This window comes from Castor canadensis, chromosome 16 (assembly GCF_047511655.1).
Source record: "Castor canadensis chromosome 16, mCasCan1.hap1v2, whole genome shotgun sequence".
In the NCBI taxonomy this organism is placed as follows: domain Eukaryota; kingdom Metazoa; phylum Chordata; class Mammalia; order Rodentia; family Castoridae; genus Castor; species Castor canadensis.
The window spans coordinates 11,508,466-11,532,093 of NC_133401.1; the positions used below are offsets into that span (position 1 = coordinate 11,508,466).

Consider the following 23,628-nt stretch of genomic DNA (forward strand, 5'->3'; position numbering starts at 1 on the left):
AAAACCCTTTCAATCAGGGTGAAGGACAGACTTTTGTTAGAGATCAAATCTGAGTGGACCTCCCACCCATGTGCTTACTAACAGGACTCTGTCTGTGGAACAGAAGAAGTAAATTTTGCCATGCCTTTTGACATCTGAGTTGTGTCATCTCCCTCATGACACTCCCAATACCACAATTTCATTGTTAACAAGGATTAAGGAAAAAGGGAATGCCTGTATATTGTTGGAATGTGGTGAGCACAGCCATAGTGGAAAACAGTATGAGGATTCTAAAGACTTTAACACTGGAACTATCTTGTGACCCAGCACTCCCTCTTCTGGGTGTATATCTAACAATCAAGAAATAATCACCTTGTAAAGATGCTTTGCTCTATCATGGTCATTGCAGCTTTATTCACAGTAGCCAAGATATGGAAACAACCTAAGTATCCATCAATGGATAAATGGATAAAAATCTTTTAATGCATATACACAATGGAATTTTATCCACCCTAGTGAAGAATGAGATTTTGACATTTTTTTTGTCTCAACAGGGATAAGCTTAGAGGACATCATGGTAAGTGAAACTACTCAGTCATAGAAAGAAAAGCATTGCACAATGTCACTTATACATGGAATTTTGAAAAACCTAATATACACTGGTAGAAAACAAAACAAAAGTTACCAGGTGTAGTATGATGGAGGAGGAAAGGGGAAGGTGTAGGTCAGTATGAAGTGGCAGATATGTAGAATGAATAAGTAATACATTATCTCAGTTACATCTAGAGTCTAAAAAATGTCAAATGTATTGAAGTTTGACTTCTCTAAGTGGACAGGGTGGGGTGGAAAGGGAGCTGTTGACCAGAGGGTACAAAGTTTAAGTTAAACAGTTAAACAGGAGGAATAAGTTCTAGTGATGTGTTGCACGGCATGGTGACTAGTGTTTATAATAATAACATCTGTATACTTCAGTTGCTAAGAGTAGATTTTAAATGTTCTCATATCACAGAGAAATGATGAGTATGTGAGTTGGAAATGTTAATCATTCCATAAAGTACATACATCCCATCATGCCCCATATATGGAATTACTACCTTCCAATGAAAATAAAAACATGAATTACACATTTAAATCTAAAATAAGGTAGTTATCAAGCATTATAGAAGAAACCAGCCAGTTATGCTTGGGTCCCAGCTTAGCTCCAGTTGAGTTTAGCTCCATGAAAACATCTCAGTGAAAGTCAATATAATGCAAAGATTTCTGCTTCCCAGGGGCTATCTTCCATCTCTTCACTTTGAATTTCACCAAGCATTTAAAGAGAATATCAATTCTTCAAAAACTCTTCAAAAAGTAGAAAAGAGGATGACACTTCTCAGTTCATTCTATGCAGTCAAGTCTTACCTGCATATTGAAATGTAAACAGAAAAATACAGGCTGAAATTCTTCATGAGTACAGACACAGAAATCCTAATAAAATGATAGCAAACTAAATGCAAAACATATAAAAAAGGGTTATATACACAGCCATGTGAGATTTACTCCAGGAACACAAGAGTAAGCCACCCTTGAATTGGCTAAAATGAAATATAATGCAGTTAGAAATATTTAGAAATGAAGCAGTAAAATTATCTCTACTTAAAGGTAATATGGTTTCATATTTACAAAATCCTAAGGAATCCATTAAAACCCATAGATAACAGTATAATAAAACCATAAATCCCAAACTACATTAATATCTCAATACATACCAAAAAAAGCATTTGGCAATATACAAAACCCTTCCATGATCAAAACTCACAGAAAACTGGGATTAGAAGGGAGCTTCCTCATCCTAATAAAAGATACTAAAATGCCCCTGGCTAACATCACATTTAATTGTGAAAGACTGGACATTTTCTCTCTTGATCAGGAGGCAGCCTGCTCACTTGGACTGTTGGAGACAATGTGGCTATTTTTTTTGGGATTTACTATGTGTCTGGAACATGCCTTGGATTTCCTACTCTGGGGCCACAAGCAGCTTTCTGCAAACTCAAAAGTGTCACAGACCTCAAGCTAGGCTCTGCAAGGTTTCCTGTATCTGTGACCACAATATTTCTGGTGCATTGGGTGACCAAAGTTGGCATTTTTGCCTCCCTGGCTGTCAGACTGTGGTCCAACTCCTGGGGGTGTAACCCAGCCAAGGCGCCACTGGACACTTAGTCCAGACAGGGAGAGAAGCCTCCCACAGATACTGAAGCCTCAGGTCTGTACATGCCAACAGAACCTGGGTGGAGACCCCATGAACCAGGAAAATTTGGAGCGGCACCCGTCTGGAACAGATAGGACCTGGGTCCATAAGAGTAGTCCCATCCATGAGAGGATAGAAGAGGGGCATGATCAACCCCTAAGGTTTCCACTAGTACTCCTGAATCTGGTTGTTTGGTTTCTGTGATTATTCAAGAAGAAGCTGGGATACATTGCAGACTAGGTTTGTTGAGTTGGATGAATGTGTGATATGCAACTGAGAGCATGAAAGGAGTGTGACTTTGGTCACCACATGGTGTGTGGAGTCCATTTCCAGAAGCCAGAGGTGTTCTCATATAGTCTAGGGTGACCCCCCACACACACTTGGGGCACTGGGCAGGGGTTTATACGGGCTCACTACAGCTATGAGATGTCTCATATATCTCCACAAAGAGAGAACCTAGGGATGGACAAAGCGAAAGTTGTTTGTCTTCCCTTTGTGTCAGAAACTGAGGACGCCATACCTCATTTCCAAACTCCCTGATCCTCTTGTTCCTTGTGGGTGGGAACTATATGGATGGGAACCAAAGTAAAATGACTCCTTTGCAATGTATGCTTGACAATTTCAAGAAAGGATACTCAGGTGATTATGGTGTGGAACTCACACCCCAGAAACTTTGGAGAGTCTGTGAAATAGATTGGGTGTCCTTTAAGGTTGGATGGCCTTCCAAGGGATTTCTGGAGTGAGAAACCATACATAGGGTCTATCAGGTAGTGACAGGAACACCAGGCCATCCTGACCACTTCCCCTACATTGACATAGGGCAGACATTGACAGCTCATCCCCCTCCTTGGCTTAAGAAATGCTTTGAAGACAGTTGCAAGATTATGATGGCAAGGACTACAAATATGGGACTCTTAAAAGAAAGGAAAAGAGAGAAAAGGTTCCTCTCCCAGTGCAACAGGCTGATCCTGACCTGTACCCACCACTGTATGCCTCAGATTATCCTCCCATGCCTTGGCTGCCCTTGTCTCTGGCAGATCCCACAACAGACCCAGAACCTGAGGACTCAGGAGACCTCCCTTCTCCTCCCTCATCAGGAGTTTCAACCAGCCCTCCTGCACAGTCAGGAGCTCACCCAAAATCCCATTCAATGGCACAGGTAGCATTCCAGATGCCTCTCAGGGAGACCAGGGGGCCCATGTGGTATAATCAAAATGGTGAACTGCAAGGGGGTGGACCCTTGTTCATTTATCAACCCTTCACCACCACAGACCTCCTCAATTGGAAAAATCATACCCCCTTGTACACTGAGAAGACACAGGCCATGGTCAACTTGGTTCAGCATTATCCAAATTCAAAATCCATCCTGGCAGGAGTGTAGGCAATTTCTCCAAACACTCCTCAGCATGGAGGAATGGAGATGAGTTGTCCAGGCAGCCCTTCATTGGCTTGAAGCTCATGCCCCCAATGGGACAAATGATGTGTGAGCCTATGCCCAGACAGCCTTTTTAGAAGCCAAACCTACATGGGACCCAAATGAAGCAAAAAGCCAAGACAATTTACATAGATATAAAGAGGCTCTGAGAGAGCTAAGAGGGGCTCAGATGGCAGGTCTAAAAGAAGGGGGAAGGAAGGCCATGAACATGGACAAAGTCACAGGGCTCTTACAGAAGTCTGAGGAGAGCCCAGCACAGTTCTATGAGAGACTATGTGAAGCATACCGTCTATATTCTCCCTTCAATCCTGAGGCTCCTGAAAATCAGTGCAAGATCAATGCTGCCTTTATGGGAAAACCTGGGGGACATTAGAAGAAAGTAACAAAAATTAGAAGACTTTGAAGGCATGAATGCATTCCAGCTTCTAAAAGTGGCAACCAAGGTGTTTGTTAACCCAGACAAGGAAGTTCAAAAGGAGGCAGAACGAAAGATGAAAAAGAAAGTAGATCTCCTAGCAGCAGAAATAAACAGACAGGGAGGGCACAGTTTCACTCAGGGCAGAGGCTGAAGAAGAGGCAAAGGGGGGCCCCTAGGAAACTCCCCACAAGTACGGCCTCAGGGATCAGAGCCCCTAAAGAAAAATCAATGTACCTTCTGTTGCCAAGAAGGACACTGGAAAAATGAGTGCCCACAGCTCCAGGCCAGATGCAGAGTGACAAAAGAGAAACAGGACTTTGTGGGGCTTGCAAGCATTGAACAAGCTGAAGATTAGGGCCTATTGGGCTCTTTCCTCCTTGTCCCCCAAGAGTCCATGGTCCATATGTCAGTAGGGGGGTCAACCTGTAGATTTCATGGTGGACACTGGTGCTGAGCATTCCATGGTGACCTGACGGGTGGCACCAATTTCACAAAGACACTGGACAATTGTGGGGACCACAGGGATCCAAGCCCACCTCCCTTTTCTCCAGCCCCAAAAATGTATTCTGGGAGGACATTTTGTGACTCGTGAGTTTCTCTATATACCAGAATGTCCAGTGGCACTGATGGGCTGAGATCTGCTAAGCAAGCTGCAGGCCCAGATCAGTTTTCAGGAGGAGGGACAAGCGGCTTTGAACTTTGGCTCAGGGCCCCCTATAGTCCTAGCCCTCATCACTCCCCAGGAAGAAGAGTGGAGATTATATTCAGTAGAGACTGCATTAAAGGGGCCAGAGATGCCCTTTGAGGTTCTGGGAGTATGGGCTGAAGGCAATCCTCTAGGGCTAGCCATCAACATTCCTCCAGTGGTAATAGAGAGAAAGCCAGGAGTCACTCCAATAAGTGTGAGACAATACCCAATCCCAATGAGGGCACGAGAAGGGATATCTCATCACCTCCAGAGAATTTTAAACTATGGAATCCTGAGACCTTGTCAATCTGCCTGGAACACTCCTTTGCTGCCAGTTCAGAAGCCGGGCCCTAATGATTACCACCCAGTGAAAGATCTCCGGGCAGTCAATCAAGCAGCAGTGACTCTGCACCTTGTGGTTCCTAATCCATACACCTTGTGGCCCTGATACCAGCAGAGGCAACATGCTTCTTATGCTTGGACTTAAAAGATGCATTCTTCTGCATCCAGTTGGCACCTGTGAGCCAACCCACAACCCCTCCAATGGGAGGACCCCCCAGTCAGGGGGGCAACAAGAGTTAACCTGGACCCGTCTCCCACAGGGTTTCAAGAAATCCCCAACCGAGGATTCCAAGATGGCGGCTAGAGGTAGGAAGCAGAAAGCGACCCTCCTATAGTGAAATCTTGGAGAGACGCTGGAGACACACTTTGCAGGCATAATCACCGAGAAAAGGCATAACTTTGACCCCTCCACATCTCCAGCCGGTGCAGAGAATCTCCACTTCACATTAAACGGAGAAACGAGGAGGGCCCCTCCTCCAGTGGCCAGCGCCTATATGGCTTGGAAAGATGCAGACCAGGTGAGCTTCGCGGTATCGCAGTACCCCCACAGACAAGCCTGGGCCAGAGCAGCATAGCCCCCTGGACAGACTGACGTCCACCCAGGGAAAAAAGAGAAACTGAGTAATAAGCAATAAGAACAGTTAAGACACGCTGGAAAGAGGGTGGGGCGCACTGAGCGCTGAAGATTGGGGGAAGGGAATCCTTCCTGGGACTGTAAATAAACAAGCCAGGCGGGCCAGAGAGGCTCTGGCAGGAGCGGGGTGCGCACCCAGCAACCAGGAGCGGGGAAGCTTGTGAGAGGAGGGAAGACCCACTTCCCACGTGAACTGTAAACAAACATGGCTGCTGGCAGGAGCAGCAGCACCACCCAGTAAGCAGGAGCAGGAAAGCTTCTGAAAGTGGCAGTGGGAGGAAAACTTCAGAGGAGAGGGGGGAAGACCCACCTCCCACATGAACTGTAAATAAACACTCAGGCCTGACAATGCGGGGGCAGTGTCACCTTTCCCAGTGCTTGGAAAGGGGAAAGCCTGTAGCAGAGGCTCCCGCACAGGAGAACTCTGAGCAAACAAAGCCTGTGGGACCAGGTGAGTGCTAGCTCACCCCAGAGATCTGCATAAATAACGCCGCCAGCTACAGGCTGAGAGCAGCGGGCAGGCAAGCCACAGTTGCAGATACCACTCTCAGAACTGTCTCCAGACACTTTTTTCCTTTTTCTCCCTACCTTTGATGAGAGAACAACCGAATTACACCTGCAAGCCGAAAAACTTACTGAAACTGTATTGCATTTGAACTGGGGACACTTGGTGGGGCTTTGTGTGTGTGTGTGTGTGTGTGTGTGTGTGTGTGTGTGTGTGAGTGTGTAGTTTTGTTCTACTTTATGCATCCCCTTTGATGAGACAACTACAGAACAACATCTGAGGCATGAACTCCAGGACTGGAGATTGAGACAGACACCCAAATTATTAAGACTGAAACTGCATTGCATATAAACTTGGAAGTTTTTTGGGTTTTTTTTTTAATTTTCTATTTTCCATTTTATTTTAATTCATTTTTATATATAGATATTACTTTCATTTACTTATTTTTTATTTTTTTATCTTTGATTTTCAATCCTCTCTCTGTCTAATGTCTGTTCAGCTTACTGTTGATTAGTACACTAACACTCCCTGTTTATATCTTTGAAACTTTTTTGTTTGATTCCTTGTTTTGTTTTTTCCTACTTGTCTGTTTATTTGTTTCTCCCTTTTCTTTAACTTCTTGCTTTCCATCTCCTCTCACCCTTCCATTCTAAATATTACCATTGTCATTATTACAAGCTAGAAAATACTTAATTGCACACAGTACAGGGACAGTAACAACACCAAGGACAATGATGGGAAGACAGAAAAAAACAGGGAAACCAGTTTCCCCACAGCAAAATAATTAGTACAGGAACCAGAGGGGAATGAAGAAAACAGATACTCAGATCCAGACTCCAACAAAATGAAGATAAACTAGCCCAAAGAACCCAATGAGGCCCACAAGAATAATTCAAAAGAAGACATACTACAGGTACTCAATGAGAATTTTATAGAGATGATACTGGATATGGTCAACCAAAATGTACAGGAGACACTCAAGAAATTCCAAGACAACAAAAATAGAGAATTTGAAAAAGCAAAAGAAGAAATAAAGGAAACCATAGAAGCACTGTATAAACACCAAAGTGAAACAGAGAACATGATTAATAAACAGATAAATGAACTCAGGACAAAAATAGACAACATTAATCTTCATTTCAGTCATTTCTGTCCTGATCTTATTTTTTCCCACCTACTAATTTTGAGTTTGATTTGTTCTCACTTTTCTATGAGCTTGAGTTGTGTCACTAAGCTGTTTATTTGTGATCAATCTGATTTTTTTAAATGTAGGTACTCCTAGTGATAACCTTTTCTATTCACACTGTCTTTGTTGTGTCCCAAAGGCTCTGATAAGTTGTGTTTTCATTTCCATTTAATTCTAACCCTTTTAAATTCTAAGATTTCTCCCCTAATTTCATCAAATGATCTACTGGTCATTCAGCAGTGTGTTATCATCTCCATGTGTTTGAATGTTTCCTGTGGTTTCTTTGGTGTTGACTTCTAGTTGTTCCATTGTATTCTGGTGAAATACAGGAGGTTATTTCCATGTCCTTATATTTAAGACTTGCTTTATGTCCTAAAGTGTGATGCATTTTTGAGAAAGTTCCATGGGCTGCTAAGAATAATGTGTATTCTGTAGCTGCTGGGTGCAATATTTTGTAGATGTCTGTTACATCCATTTGATCTATAGTGTTATTTAATTTTGATGTTTCCTTATTGTTTTTTGTTTTGTTTTGTTTTTTTGGTCTGGATGATTATCTATTTTAGAAAGTAGAGTATTGAAGTCACCCACTGTTATTGTCTTGGGGTTCTTCAATAGTGTTAGGTTTATGAAATTGCTTGGCCCATGTAAGTTTACAGTTGTTAACTCCATGTGAGTCATTGTTGCCTTTATCAATGTGCAGTGACCTGCTTTGTCTTTTGTGACTAATTTTGTGTTGAAGTCTGTCAATATGAGTACAGCTACTCCTGCTTGCTTTGGGGTTCCGTTTGCTTGGAATGTCTTTTCCTGTCATTTCACTTTAAGTCTGCGTTTGTCTTTTTCAGTGATGCGCATTTCCTGTAGTGAACAAAAGGTTGAGTCTTGTTTTTTAATCCAATCTGCCAGTTTGGATCTTTGGTTGGATAATTGAGACTATTAACATTCAGAATTATAATTGAAAGGTCCTTTCATTTTGGTTTTTTTTGTAATTTTTGTTTCTTTTCTAATCCTCACTTAAAAAATAGACTTTTCTAGTGAAATTTACTCTTTCCCATATTTTCCTGTTTGCATTTATCTTTCTCATCTGTGTGAAGGATTTCTTTAAGTACCTTCTGCCATGCTGGCTTATTAGTCATGAATTTCTTCAGCTTTTCTTTATCATTGAATAAATGGACCTTCAATAAGGTGCCAAAATGATTCCATTGGAAGACAGTTGTCTTTTCAACAATGGTGCTGAGACCACTTGACATCCACATGTAAAAGAATGAAGTTGGACCCCTGTCTCACATCATCAGCCAAAAAGAACAAAGACATAAATTCAAGAACAAAAAAAAAAAAAAAAACACCTTCAGAAGAACGAATAGGGGTTGCTCTTCATGACCTAGAATTTGACAATTAATTCTTAATCATAACAGCGAAAGCATGAACAACACACAAAAAAAAAGATAAACAGGATGTGATAAAAAGAATTTGAGTGCCAGATGTGGTGGTGCATACCTGTCATGCCAGCATTGGGGAAGTTGAGGCAGGTGAATCTTGAGTTTGAGGCCAGCTTGGGATGCATAGAGAGAACCTGTCTCAACCGAACCAAACCAAAACACCATTTGAGTCTCAAAGGATACTATTGAGAAAGTGAAAAGACAGTCTTCAAATTGGGAGAAAATATTTTCAAATCATATAGATGATAAAGGATTTGTATTTAGAATACAGGAAAATCACTCTTATAATAATTAAAAGTCAAGTAACTAAAACTGGGAAAATAATCTGAATAGGAATTTATCCAAATAGAAATAAAATTTAAGTAAAAGAAAGAAGAAAAATTGAAAAATAGTAGCAGCATACCTGGCACATACTGCTTGCTCAAAAGGTGGCAACTGTTATTACTGTTACTGTTTCAAAATAATTTAATTTTTTCCTCTTCCTCATTTGGCTGCCTGAACAGAGTCTCCAATTTGCCCCACCTTCTCTTGGTTGAGGTAGTGGTTCTCCTCTTACCTGTGGGTGAGACGAGGTAATCTCATAGCTCTCTTTGCTCAGAAGGCCTAAAACAATGACAATCACAAACAACGAAACACAGAGCACTCAGATGTTGACTTCAAAATACCATCATCCACTAAAAGGAACTAGAGCTTCATGGAGCAAATTATTCATCCCAAAGATGGGACGGAGTAAGTCCAAAATAAATGTGGATCACCTTACCAAAACAAATTTTTAAATAGTTTTGGAGTTACAGAAAAGTTGTGAAGATAGTAGGTACACCTTCACAATTGATTTCCTTACTTTTCCTCTGCTGTTATTTTTCTGTTCCAGGACCCCTCCAGCATTCTGCATTGCATTCAATCATCACATATCCTTAGGCTCCTCTTGACTTTGTTGATTTCTCAGACTTCCTTTATACTTAATACACTGGAGGAGTTAATAGTTATGGTAAATAGACTGGAGGAGTTAATTAAGTTTTAGAATATCACTTAGTTGGAATGTGTCTGATTTTTTGTCATGGTCATTATGATATTAATGGCTTTTGGAAAGAAGATTACAGAGGCAAAATGTCATTTTCATCATTTCATCTCAAGAGTACATGCAGCTTGTGTATCCCTAACCCAAAAATCTGAAATCCAGCATGCTCCAAAATTCAAAAAAAATTTGAGCACTGACATGAATAAAGTTATTTAAAATAGTGTATAAAATCACCACTCAGTAATGTGCATAGGTATATGAAATAAATTTCATGTTTATACTTGGGTTTCATCCAAAGTATATCTGATTACGAATTTTGAAACATTCCATCATCTTAAACATACTCAAAGCTGAAACACTTATGATCCCAAGAATTTCAGATAATGGGTACTCCACCTGTATCAACATGACTTATACATATGGATTATCTTTATTTATATTAATATAAACATGGGGTCACACTGATATCGTCACTCTACTCCATCACTCCATAAATCATCCTAGCCTTCTCCCTAGTAGAAGATCTTGGATTGGATCTTTTACTAGGAGAATAATTGCTACTGAGGACATCATTGGTAAAATTGGTTTGATTGATTACTACTACTGTATCTATGTTGAACTTGGTAATTGTACTGTGCCATTGGAAAAAGAAGGTCCTTGTCTAAAGGAAATATATGTGAAAGTGTTCAGGTCCTTGTGGGAAAGGAGTGTGACGTATACAGCTTATTCTCCAAAATGATTCAAGGAAAAGAATCATAAAGCAAACAGAGCAAATCACTCTGGTGAATCTGAGCAAAGGGAGTTAGTTACAAGGCATGCAATTATGGCAACTTTTCTATAAATTTCAAATTATTTCCATATGGAAATATTTTCATTTGTTTTGTTTATTAAAAACCAGTGTAAGAAGTGGTGGCATATGCCTATATGCCCAACTACTCAGGAGGTAGAGATAGGAGACTTGCTGTTTGATGCCAGCCTGGGGAAATTTAGAGTGATACCCTATCTTAAAAACAAACTGAAAAGAATGAAAGGACTTGGGATGTGTAGGTCGAGTGCAAGAATGCTTACCTAGCAAGCTCAATGACCTAAATTTGATCCCTAGTGCCAAAAAAACAAAACAGAACAAGACAACAAACCACTGGCATTGAAACATGGTGACCTCTAACACAGAGCACCTATATGTTTATTCACTCATTCATTGCAGTGGAGTGTGTGGGGATAGAGCTTATGTCAAGGGCCTGGAGTATAAGCCTTGCTTTGTCCTCTACAACTTGGAAATGGGACTTTGTCTTTCTGTACCTCTGGGAATTTATCTACCCCGTGGTGTAATCAATAGACCCAGGAATTTGTGTGTGTGTGTGGTGTGTGTGGTACTGGGTTTTGAACGCAGGGCATACACCTTGAGCCACACCACCAGCCCTTTTTTGTGTTGGGTTTTTTTGAGATAGGGTCTCACAAACTATTTGCCCAGGGCTGGCTTTGAACTGCAGTCCTCCTGATCTCTGCCTCCTGAGTACCTAGGATTACAGGTGTGAGCCACAGGCACCCAGCTGATCCAGGAATTTTTAAAGATGAATTTGCCAAACAGATGACTTCTATCTTACACAAAATATTCTAAAATGAGAAAGGGAAGAAAAGCTGTACATTTCACCTTATGTTACTAATATAAATGTGATATTATCAGAGATAGAGAAAATAAAAAGTAATATTGACTTATCAGTTAATCAAAAATCATATCTAATAATGAACAACATATCACAAAATGAATAAATACTATCATACCAGAAATGCAGGATGGGGGCTGGTGGAATGACTCAAGTGGTAGAGTGCCTGCTAGTGTGAGGGCCTGAGTTCAAACCCCAGTACCGGCGCACACACACACACACACACAAAGAAATGCAGGATGGGTAGGTACCCCAGAATTTGCCTACAAGCTGGGTGCAGTGGTGCACACCTGTAATTCTGGCACTTGGGAGGCTTAGATAGGAGGATTTAGAGGTGGAGACCAGCCTGGGCTACATGGTAAGACACTGTCTCAAAAAAAAAATTCAGCTCATATATTCCAGGAAGACAGACAACATTTATCTCAAAAGACCTCTAAAATTCAACTACTGTCCGTGACTTTTTTTAAGACCTCAGCAGACAGAAGTGAAAGCAAAACTTCTTAACATAACATTTATTTAATCAATAAATCCCCCTTACCATAGTTCAGCACTGTTATAGTGTTTATATACACATTAACTCAGCTATCTACAAAAATACAACAGCACACTTTGTAAGAAAACTGTGGTCATTTATTTTCAATTAAACCCAATATTAAATGTTATTCGATGGAAGTCATAATCAAAACATTTTAAAAAGATAAATCACTGCATAAAACTTGGAAGAAAATGAAAATTGTAGCTATTGCCACTAATTACATCTTATATATAAATCTAGTAAAATTGAAAGGCAAGCTATCAGGAAAACAGAATTGCATAACTTTATAAACAGAAAATAATTATGATGCCAGGTGCCAGTTAATTACAGCCTCACACCTGTAATCCTAACTACTTGGAGGCAGAGTTCAGGAGGATTGCAGTTCAAAGCCAGCCTGGAGAAATAGTTCTGGGAGACCCTATCTCAGAAAAAAAATCACAAAAAAGGGCTGGTGGAGTGGCTCAAGGTGTAGGCCCTGAGTTCAAACCCTAGTACTGCAAAACAGAGAGAGAGAGAGAGAGAGAAAATAATTATGATATATTGTCTCTACAATCCTTAGAAATATTCATTAAAAACTCCTTCCAAGTCAGAAGCCCATGGCTCACCCCTGAAATCCTAGCTACTTGGGAGGCTGAGATTGGGAGGATCTGGTTTGAGGCCAGTCCAGGAAAATAGTTTGAGAGATGCTCATCTCAAAATAACCAGAGCAAAATGGACTGGCAGTGTGGCTAAATGGTAGAGAACCTGCTTTGCAAGCATGAAGCCCTGAGTTCAAGCCATAGTCTAACCAAAGAGTATGTGGGGGTGAGGGGGGATTTCCTTCCATCCATTTTGAGTTGATTTTTGTAAAGGTTGAGAGACAGGAACCCAATTTCAGTCATCTACATGTGGAATCCAGGTTTACCAGCACCACTTGTTAAAGATGACTGTTGTTTTGCTAATGTATATTTTTGACAATTTTGTCAACTGGGGAGGTGATGGGGAAAAGGGGCAGGAGGATGAATACAGTGCAAATATTGTGTACACCTGTATGCAAATGCAAAAATTATACCTGTTGAAAGTATTCCAGAAATGTGGGGAGGAGGGGATAAAGGAGAGTAGTGGAGGGGGTGAATTCAAGAATGCCATATTTAGTATGCTAAATAAATGTCACACAATAAAAAATGAAAAAAGAAAGAGTTGGAAAAAAAGAATCAGTTCACTGTAGCTGCCTGGGTTATTTCCAAGTCTTCCATTGTATACCGTTGGTCTACCTTAACATAAGACTTGAAACTTTGAAACTACAAGAGAAAAACACAGGGAAAACACTTCAAGAACTGGGTATCAGCAATGACCTATGAGTAGGACTCCAGTAGCCCAGGAAATAATAGCAAAAACTGACAAATGGGATTGCATCAAATTAAAAAGCTTCTGAACAGACAAAGAAATAGTCAACAGAGTGAAGAAACAGCCTACAGAATGGGAGAAAATCTTTACCAGGTATCCCTCTAACAAAGGGATTAATATTCTACATATATAAAGAACTCAAAACATTTAACACCCAAAGAGCAGATAATCCAATCAATAAATGGGCAAATGAACTGAACAGACACTTTTCAAATGAAGAAGTACAAATATCTAATAAACACATGAAAAAATATTCCCCATCTTTATCCATTACAGAAGTGCAAATCAAAACTACATTGAGGCACTATGCTCTTTTGCATAGCTGCCTGCCATTCTATCCCTTTTCAATGACATCCTACTTAAAAAAAAAAAAACTACACTGACATTCCATCTGACCCCAGTCAGAAAGTCTGTCATATTTGTCTGGGCCAAATATGAACCCAGTTTTCCAGAACTATTTGTTTTCTAGTGAGGCAGGTGGCAGGTGAGTTTTTACATTTTACTAGATCCTGGCTTACCTGGCTATTGTCCTCTTCTCTGTAAGAACCAACCCTTTTCTGGGGTCTCTGAGACCATTATAAAATGCCTAGTCCTGGACTTGCTTCATGTAGATGTACCAGGTTGGCTTACTCAAAGTAGCCCATTCGCCACACGAATTCCACCCTTGACTCCACTGTGATGAGTAAGAGCATGTGTTTCCTCCCATCTACAGTTTCAGAATAGGTTGACAAGCATCGGGCAATACAAAATATACAAAAGGAATGAGGCCTTCCTAGTCACCCTGATTTTCAACCACCTACTCCACCCTCAGCCTATTCCTTTACCCTAGGTTTGCAGGGCCAGAGGGCAGCATGATCAAATGGGTGCCCTCTGGAACTTCTTTCACTATTGTTTCTTCTGGCTCTACCACCAGGGTCAACCTAAATTCCTACCACCTCCCCAACTCCTGGCTAGCTCCACAGAGTGGAGGTAGAAAAGCCACAGTGTTCAAAAGGAGCCACTGGGAAGTGACAGAGAAAAATTGGGACATAATGGTTTCTAAGAACTTGGGGAGGGGGGTTCCTAGGGATGCCTGTTTGCCCCAGTTTCCATGGCACTACTGTTTATTGGGCCTGGAGAGTCTAAGGAAGATGATAGAGAAGGGGCCTGCTGAAGACACCCCTAGGTGGCCATGGGTTCTTTGGGATCCTCCAGACTGGTGAGGATGGAGGGGCTTCATGAACCATAACTACCCCACACCCTCTGTCCATCCCTCCCAGCTGCCTGTCACTGTCCTGACCGCTCCCACAATATGGCACTCCTGTTTCCAGGGGTTGGAAGGTCCAGGCGGGAGAATTCAAAGACAGTAGGGCCATAGGGGTATTTTCTCCAAGAACCTATGGGCCTATTGGATCAGTGGGGGGACCATTCCCTCACTCTGGCTGGCCAGTAGAGCTGGCCTTCCTCTTCACTTATCAGCCAGGACAGGCCAGGGTGAGACAGCACAGAGAAAAACCCTTGAGGACCTCTCTATAGATTGCCAAAAACCTTCTAAGTAAGCCTAACCATCTACAAGAGGAAAAGAGGTCACTAGAGCCCCCTGCTTGTCATGGTCAGCCACACGTGTCCACCCAATCCTCTCAGCAGCAGAGTCTACAATTGGCAAATCCAACACAGGAGACCTCTAGGGAGAGAACTCGAGGTTGTAGTGACTTTGGCTTTTCTCCCTCTGGAGGCCAGGGGCATCTTAACACTGTGCAGAGTTCCTCCTCTATTTCTGTGACATGTTGGAGTTGGATACTCTTTGCCAGTCAAAGACCAGAATCTCTTTGAAGAAGTTTTAGGATTGCTAACTGCATTGGCTCCTAATTCATCCCAGACCAGGGGCTGATTAATACTCCTTTTTTTTTTTTTTGGAAGCACTAGTGTTTGAACTCAGTACCTTGCTCTTGCTAGGCAGGTGCTCTATCACTTATGCCACATCTCCAGTCCTTTTTGCTTTGGTTATTTTTAAGATGAGGTCTCACTGTTTATATTCTGCTAGCCTGGACTGCAGTCCTCCTATTTATGCTTCTCACCTAGTTGGGATGGCAGGCATGCACCACCACATCCAGCCTTTTACTGGTTGAGATGGAGTATCTTGAACTTTTTGTCCAGGATAGCCTCGAACTGTGATCCTCCTGAGCTCAGCCTCCCAAGTAGCTAGGATTACAGGGGTGAACCACTGTGCCTGGGCAATTAATACCCTTAATCATGTATCCTAACTCCCCCCATTGATTCTGAGCTTTGTTTCCGCAGGCCACATACTCCAGAGAACCAGGGTGAGACCAAGACCTTCCAGAAATCTTCTGAGGTTATTAACCGCATCTGTTCCCAATCTTTCTGAGGCTGGAGGCAGCCTGACACTTCCAAAGATGTCCACCCCAATTATAGATGTGCCAGTCCACGCCCTTCCTTGGCCTAGTTATTGGAAAGAAAAAAATCAATGAAGGGTTCCTAAAGGCATTTTAAAATATGGCTGTTAGTTCTCAGCCTTCCGCCCTCACTCCCGAGCCCTGGGCGAGCCCAGAGAAGGTCTGCAGAGAGTTTTGATCCCAGAGGCTCTGAACCAGGTGAATTCAAGCCCTCCATACCCTTGCTTCTAATCCTCGCCTGTGCTCCTTTAACTTCTCTTGGTGAATATTTGCTATTATTTTGATGCACATTTACTCATAACTATTACACCCTTACTGCAATACCCTTGAGTTTATGAAAAACACTTTTTCTCCTTTAATGGTTATCAACCTGAATTCCACTTTTTTATTCATATGTGCATACAATGCTTGGGTCATTTCTCCCCCCTCCCCCCACCCCCTCCCTTACCACCCACTCCGCCCCCTCCCTCTCCCCCCCACCCCCTCGATACCTGGCAGAAACTATTTTGCCCTTATTTCTAATTTTGCTGAAGAGAGAGTATAAGCAATAATAGGAAGGAACAAGGGTTTTTCCTGGTTGAGATAAGGATAGCTATACAGGAAGTTGACTCACATTGACTTCCTGTGCATGTGTGTTACCTTCTAGGTTTGAATTCCACTTTTTAATAGTAAGATTGTGATCAAGCCAGGTGACAGGGCTCACACCTATAATCTTAGCTACTTGGGACGCTGAGCTTGGGAGGATCACAGTTCAAGGCCAGCCTGGGCAAATAGTTTGCAAGTGTGCCCCATCTCTAAAATAACCAGAGCAAAATGGACTGGAGGTGTGGCTGAAGTGGTAGAGCACCTGCTTTACAAGAGCAAAGCCCTGAGTTCAAACCCCAGTCCCACCCTCCCCCAAATAAATAAAATAAATAGGTTCATTACCATTGCCAGTTCCCCAGTCTTTTTTGTTGGAAAAAGAAATCCAAGTTGAAAAAACTTGGTTGACTGAAGTTGTCTTGTAATTTTTGTACTTATTGGGTATAAACACATAAAGAATTAGAGGGAATCTGTAACCACATCCGTTCCACCCAAGGTTGAGTGAAAGGTTCCTTAGAAAATAAAGAAACGAACGAAATGTAAGGAGTTGTGGATTCCTGTCTACATTTCTTTTCGGGTGAATGGTCACATATAAATCTCTAGGCTTTAGAAAGTTCTCAAATGTCTAACCACAGGAGTCATAGTTTTCATTCTATCTTGATTGCGGTGATGGTTTCACATGTCATATGTACAAACTCATCAATTTTTATACTTTAGCCACGTATTCTGTGATTTCATTTATGTGAAATGTGCAGAATAGGTAAACCCACAGAGACAGAAAGTGGGTTAGTGGTTTCCGTGGGCTGGGTGGGGGAGGGAATGGAGGGGCTGCTCATGGCTGTGAGGGTTCTTCTTGGGGAATGACAATGTTCTGGAATTAGCTGGTCTGGTGGTTGCACAACCCTTGGAATATGCTAAAAGTCACCGAATTGTAAACATTAAAAGTGAATTGTATGGTAGGTGAATTCCTTCTTCCTTAAGCTGCTGCTACAATGTGAAACTTGAAATATGTGCAGGTTACAGAATGTCAAGAATGTGTCGATGAAGCTGCAAAAAGTTTTATTGCTTTAAAATTTAAAAAAAAAGAATTTCAAAAAACCTGTAATAGATCTGAGAGAAATCTGATAGTTGCAAACCTAATCTGAAAGTCTAAAGTTCATAAAGTGTTATTAAAAGTTTCTGGGAGAACGGGCCAGCAGGACATCTCAATTTCCTTCTCTCTCTCTCTCTCTCTCTCTCTCTCTCTCTCTCTCTCTCTCTCTCTCTCTCTCTCCTCTCTCTCTCTCTCTCTCCCCTCCCCTCCCTCTCTGCCTCCCTTCCCTTCCCTCCCCTCCTGTTTCTTCTTTTTGTTATTTGATACCGGATCTCACTTTGCAGCTTGTGATTCTCGTGCCTCAGCCTCTGCAGCGCTGTGATTACAGAGGTGCATCACCATGCCCAGCAACACTGGGTTATTTACCCTGGCCTGAACTATGGAGGACGGGAGACAGAAGGGCAAGAGAATAAGGGAACCATCAAGTTCATTTGTCCCCAATGCTTCTGGGGCTGGAGGCGACCTAACACATCCAAAATCTCCGCCCCTGCTGCAGATGAGCCTGTAAAGATGCCCTTTTTCCTTCCAAGAACCAGGGCCCTTCCAGTCCTTTCCAAGAAAAACTGAAGGATTCCTTAAGGCATCTTTGAAACAGGGCTACGGCTGTCGCCTAGTTGTTGGTTCCAGGACACCGCCAACTTTGACCTCCAGGGGGCGCCACTCGTACGACATGAAAGATGGTGCCTGGCTCCTTGTCAGGGGCGGCCCTCTCTTCTCTGCCCTGCCTCGGGCAACCTCCTCCCCTCTGTGCTCAGGGTCTGCTGCTTCCCAGGCCACAAACTGGCCGTTAAACACGAGTGGATGGGGACCGAGACCCGGCCGCCCGCCCCGGCCCGCTTTCCACCCGACGCATCTATTCCAGTTTCCCCGCTCCACCACCAGTACGTCACTCATCGCGTAAGGCCCGCCTCTTACCCCTGATGTCCAATCAGGATCGAGGTCTGGATCTCCAGCAGCACCTGCTGGGCAGAGAATTTTTTTCCCCCACTGTTTTATAGGGAGAAAAATTTAAGGGTAGAGGAAAAGGAAGGATTTTGCATGGAACTGTTACCATTACAACACATGGCATAAGTAAAAGAAAATCCGAATAGATCAAAGAAGAAATTACAAATTAGATCTAAGAAAGGCCTTAGCTGTGCTTTGCACCACTTCGGCCACACATTCAGATAAATCATTGTATGGATTTTTATGTGTGTGTCTTCTTGATTTTTCTGTAAACTTAAAACTATTCTAAAATTAAGTTTATTTTTCAAAAAGTGATCTCTCCCCAAATGCCCTTAGAAACGTTAAAGGTTTATTTTTTAAAAAAATCTTCGATATCTCTGATTACTTTGTAAAGCTTTTTTTTTGTCTGTTGTTAAGACAGTCTTCATTGAAAAGAATGTTTTGGGCGGTGCTAGGATTTGAACTCAGGGCTTTATGCTTGCTAAGCAGGAGCTCTACCATTAGAGCCAGGCATCCAGCCTCAAACCTACGTCTCCTCCTCACCCTTCTTGTGTGTACTCAGATGAGTTTTTGTTGTTGTTGTTTTGGGTTTTTTTGGTACAGGCTGGCAGTCTACCAATTGATCCAGTCTATTCTTTTTTTGCTTTAGTTATTTTTCAGATAGGGCCTCCTGTTTTTTACCTACCCAGCCTCAGACTGCAATTCTACTTCCTGTGCCTCTATTGTAGTTGTGATTACAGGTGTGTACCACCACACCTGGCTCCTGCTGTCTGACTTTTATAACATGTGCTCCTTTGACCATTTGCAGCACCTTGGTTCAAGAGAAGGAGGATCTGAAGGTAGCAGTGGTGAGCGGGAGGGATGACTGGGGTCTGGTCCTCTCTGTCTTGAGCTTCAGGGGAAGTGTCAGGAAGGAGTAATATTAGTCACTCTCCTTCTGCTACCTGTCCCCTGCCCATTCACTACCCTCTTTGCTCCCTCTGAGATGACACACAAGGAGGGTAGAGCCAGCCAGCCTGGATTGGAGTCCTGCAACTTCTACCAAGCTGACCTTCAGCAAGGGTCACCTTGCTTTCCTCATCTGTGAAATGGACAAAATAATAGCTAATATCTACCACCCTGAATTGTGAGAATTAAATGGGTTGAAAGGTATGTATATTATCCGGGTGCTGGTGGCTCAATCCTGTAATCATAGCTACTTTCGAGGCTGAGATCAGGAGGATCATGGTTTGAGGCCAGCCTAGGCAAATATTTATAGACCCAACATTATAGACAAATAGTATTGTGATATAGTTATATATTGTTATATTATCATTATATATTACTCTACACTTACATAGTATATATAAGCATGCAGTATAACAATGTAGCTTTGTATTGGCTCCAAAATTTGATATATATGATATATATCATACATATGTATAATTTATAACCAGCTAAAAACTTAAATCAATCGAGAAGAGAGCCAGGAATAATTGTGCGCATCTGTAATCCCAGCACTCAGGAGGCTGAGGCAGAGGATCACGAGTTTGAGGCCAGCCTGGGCCGCATAGTGAGATCTTGTCTTAGAAAATAAATTAAAAGTCAATTGAGAAGAAAGGAGAAAAATCTGCATTTACTGTCTTTTAGAATTCCATAGTCTTTATTGTTGTTCTGTTTTTTCAAGTGGGTTCAGACATTTTGCTTTCATCCTGAAGTTTCCTTTTGCATTTCTTGTAAGGTGGGTCTAGAAGCAACAATTGTCTCAGTGTTTGCTTATCTGCGAAAGTCTTTACTTTGCCTTCATTACTGAAAGGTCACTTTGTTAGATATAGGATTCTTCCTTAACTTTTTTTTGGTGGGTAGGGTTTGTAGTCAAGGCATTACACTTGCTAGGTAGGTCTGTTAGCTCTTGAGCCACTCCACTGGCCCTGATGTTTATCTGAGTACATTGTCTCATGCCCTCCATTGTTCTTGCTGAGAAGTCAGCTGTTAGTCTTATTAGGGTTCCCTTTACATAGTGCAGCTTTTACTTTTCTTTCTTTTTTTTTTTTTCTTTTTGGTGGGACTGGGGTTTGAACTCAGGGCTTCACACTTGCAGAGAAGGTGCTCTACCACTTGAGCCACATCTCCAGTCCATTTTGCTCTGGTTATTTTGGAGATGGGGGTCTCAAGAACTGTTTCCCTGGGCTGGCCTTGAACCCCAGTCCTCCCAATCTCAGCAACCCAAAATGCTAGGATTACAAATGTGAGCCACTGGCACCTGGCTGAGTTATTTTCTTTTCTGCTTTCAAGTTTTTCTCCTTGTCTTTGCCTTCAGCATTTTTACTATGATGTGTCAGTTTGTGGACCTGTTTGCTTATCCTCCTTGGGGTTCATAGAGCTTCCTGAATAGGTATATTATTGTTTTGCAATAAACTTGGATGTTTTCAGCTGTCATTGTTAGAACAATTGCTCTGCTTATTTCTCTGTTCTCTGGCACTCCCATTACATGTATTTGTTTTGCATAATGGCATCCTACATGTTTCTGGAGGCTCTGTTCATTGTTCATCATTCTTTTTTCTCTCTGTCCTTTGGCTTCCATAATCTCTGTGTTCAAGTTTGTTAGTTCTTTCTGCTGTAGGTCAAATCTGCTGCTGAGATCTAGTGATTTTTTTCATTCAGTTATTCTTTTTTTTTTTTTTTGGTGGGACTAGGGTTTGAACTCAGGGCTTCATGCTCACAAACCAGGTCTCTACCACATTAGTCACACATCCAGTCCATTTTGCTCTGGTTATTTTGGAGATGGGGGTCTCAAGAACTACCTCAAACCATGATCCTTCCAATCTCTGCCTCTTGAGTAACTAGGATTACAGGCATGAGCCCCCAGCACCCGGCTCACTCAGTCATTCTTTTCACCTGCACATTTCTATTGGGTTCTGTTTCACAATGTCTTTATTGATAGTTTTGATTTGATCAGGCGTTCATTGTACTTTTTATTTGAACATATTTATAATGACTATTTTGAAGCTTTGTGTGTTAAATCTAACGTGGTCACTGTCACAGGAAGTTTCTGTTGACTGATTTCTTGCTAGTGTAGGGGTCACACTTTCCTTTCTTCCAGAACCCACATTCCTTCTCTTTCCTACCCAGAACTGCCTAATAAAACATTCTGCATGATAAAGATGTTCATTTTTTTCTTTCAGTACTGGGGATAGAGGTCAGGGTCTCACACTTGCTAGGCAAGCGTGCTCTACACTTGAACCACACCCCAGTACTTTTACTTATTTTGTTTTTCAGATAGACTCTTGTGCTAACTTTATGTAGGCAAGCTTTAGACCATGATTCTCCTATCTCTGCCTCCTCAGTAGTTAGGATTACAGTTTTGCGCCACCACACAGGCTTGGTTTTTTACAGAGAGGCTTGCTGACTTTTGACTGGGATGGCTTCAAACTGTGATCTTGTCTTCACCTCCCAAATAGCTGGGATTATAGGGGCCCAGCTGATACAGATTTTATTTATCTACATGGTGCAATATGATAGCTACTAGACAAATATGCCTGCTGAGCAACTAAAATTCCTCCCTTCCTCCCTCCTTCCCTTCCTTTCTTCTTTTGGCAGTACTGAGGTTTGAACTCAGGGCCTTGTGGCTTGGTAAGAAGTTGCTCTATCATTTGAGTGTATGCACCATTTTTGCTTTAGTTATTTATCATATAGGACCTCACATTTGCCTGAGCCAACTTGGATTGCAATCCTCCTACCTATACCTCCTCTGTAGCTGGGATTACAGGCACACCATTATGCCAGGCTTGTTGGTTGAGATGGAGGTCTCGCTAACTTTTCTCCCCAGCTGGCCTTAAGCCATGATCCTCTCGACCTCCACATGCCCAGTAGTTGGGATTGCAGGCATGTGCCATCATGCCTGCCCCTCCATTTCCTACCTTTGTGATGGCTAATGTGTGAACACTGTATAATGTTTTGACTGAATATAATAAGTGTGCATGTGTGTCTACATATATATATATATGCACACACAAATATCTATGCCTCACAATTTTGAAAAGGATTTTAAAATTTACACTATTAGGATAAATCTCAAGCTCTCCTCACATACATACATGCACACATTGCTTATAGAACCTCATACAATCTATCTTCCATTTGCCTCTGTGACCTGATCTCCTGCTACCCTCCCCCTTGCTCTCAGCTCAGTCAAGTTGACCTTGGTCCAGCCAGCAGGGCCAAGACACAGAGGACTTTGTTGGACAAAGCTTAATTGCCCCTTATTTAAAACCAGTCCTATTGGCAAAGCAAAGAAATGTGTGCAGTGGGGGGTGGGTGAGGACTGGAGTTGGAAGAAAGATACCTGCTTATATAAGAGAGCCAGAGATGGTTCTGAAGGCTGCCGAAAAAGGAGCCCTTTTGCTTGAAGGAACCATCAATCAGGTGCCCTGAACAGGTGCAAGCTCCTCTCTCTGGGGAGAGCTGGGCCCAGAGCTCCAGTTACCAGCCATGGGGAATCCAACTAGGGAAGCTGGTGCCAGAGGGGAGGGAGAGGAGGAGACAGAGGCTGAGTCAGTGGAAAGAGTTCCTCCAGAGCACCTGAGGTGAACAAAGAATCCCCAGCAAGAGATCTGGAGAGTGGAAACAAGAAGATCAAACTCTGGTTCTCAAAGGAGGGGTCTCTGGACCAACAGCACCACCTCATTAGAACCTCAAATACAATGCCAGGTGTGGTGGCACTCACTTGTCATCCCAGTTATGCAGGATGTGTGAATAGGAGGACTAAGGTCAAGACCAGCCTGGACATAAATGCACAACCCTATTTGAAAGATGACTAAGGCAGAAAAGCTGGGGATATGGGTTAGGTGATAGAGCACTGCCTAGGAAGGGTAAGATCCTGAGTTCAAAACCCAGTAATGCCAAAAAATACAAATTCTCAGTCTCCTCTTAGTGTCAGAAACTCAGGGAAAAGGAAGGCTCACAGCAATCAATGCACCAATTCTAACATACCTCTAGATAAATCCTAATTATATGGATTTTCATATATGTGCCTTAACTTTTCCATAAATTTAAAACTATTCTAAAATTAAAAGTTTATTTTAAAAAAATCACTCCTTCAAACCAGGCACCGGTGGCTCACACCTGTAATCCTAGCTACTTGGGAGGATCACGGTTTGAGGGCCAATAATTTGTGAGGCCCC

The 23,628-nt window shown here is 42.2% G+C and overlaps 1 protein-coding gene across 22 annotated transcripts in view; it reads right to left on the reverse strand.

The window, feature by feature from the left end:
• Positions 1–373: 373 nt before the first annotated feature.
• Positions 374–23,628, reverse strand: part of Dyrk1b (dual specificity tyrosine phosphorylation regulated kinase 1B) — a 45,760-nt gene continuing 22,505 nt past the window's right edge. For 5 of the 22 annotated variants that reach the window (XM_020181835.2, XM_074058683.1, XM_074058665.1 and 2 more), the window contains 3 exons: positions 9,254–9,406; positions 8,909–8,984; positions 374–1,380 (listed from right to left, as the gene is read on the reverse strand). The gene's annotated coding sequence lies outside the window, so the exon portion shown is untranslated. Of the gene's footprint in view, positions 1,381–3,927; positions 4,001–8,908; positions 9,033–9,253; positions 9,454–9,691; positions 9,818–23,628 lie in introns of all 22 variants that reach the window. The other 17 variants (XM_074058684.1, XM_074058675.1, XM_074058682.1 and 14 more) reach the window with 14 other exon arrangements.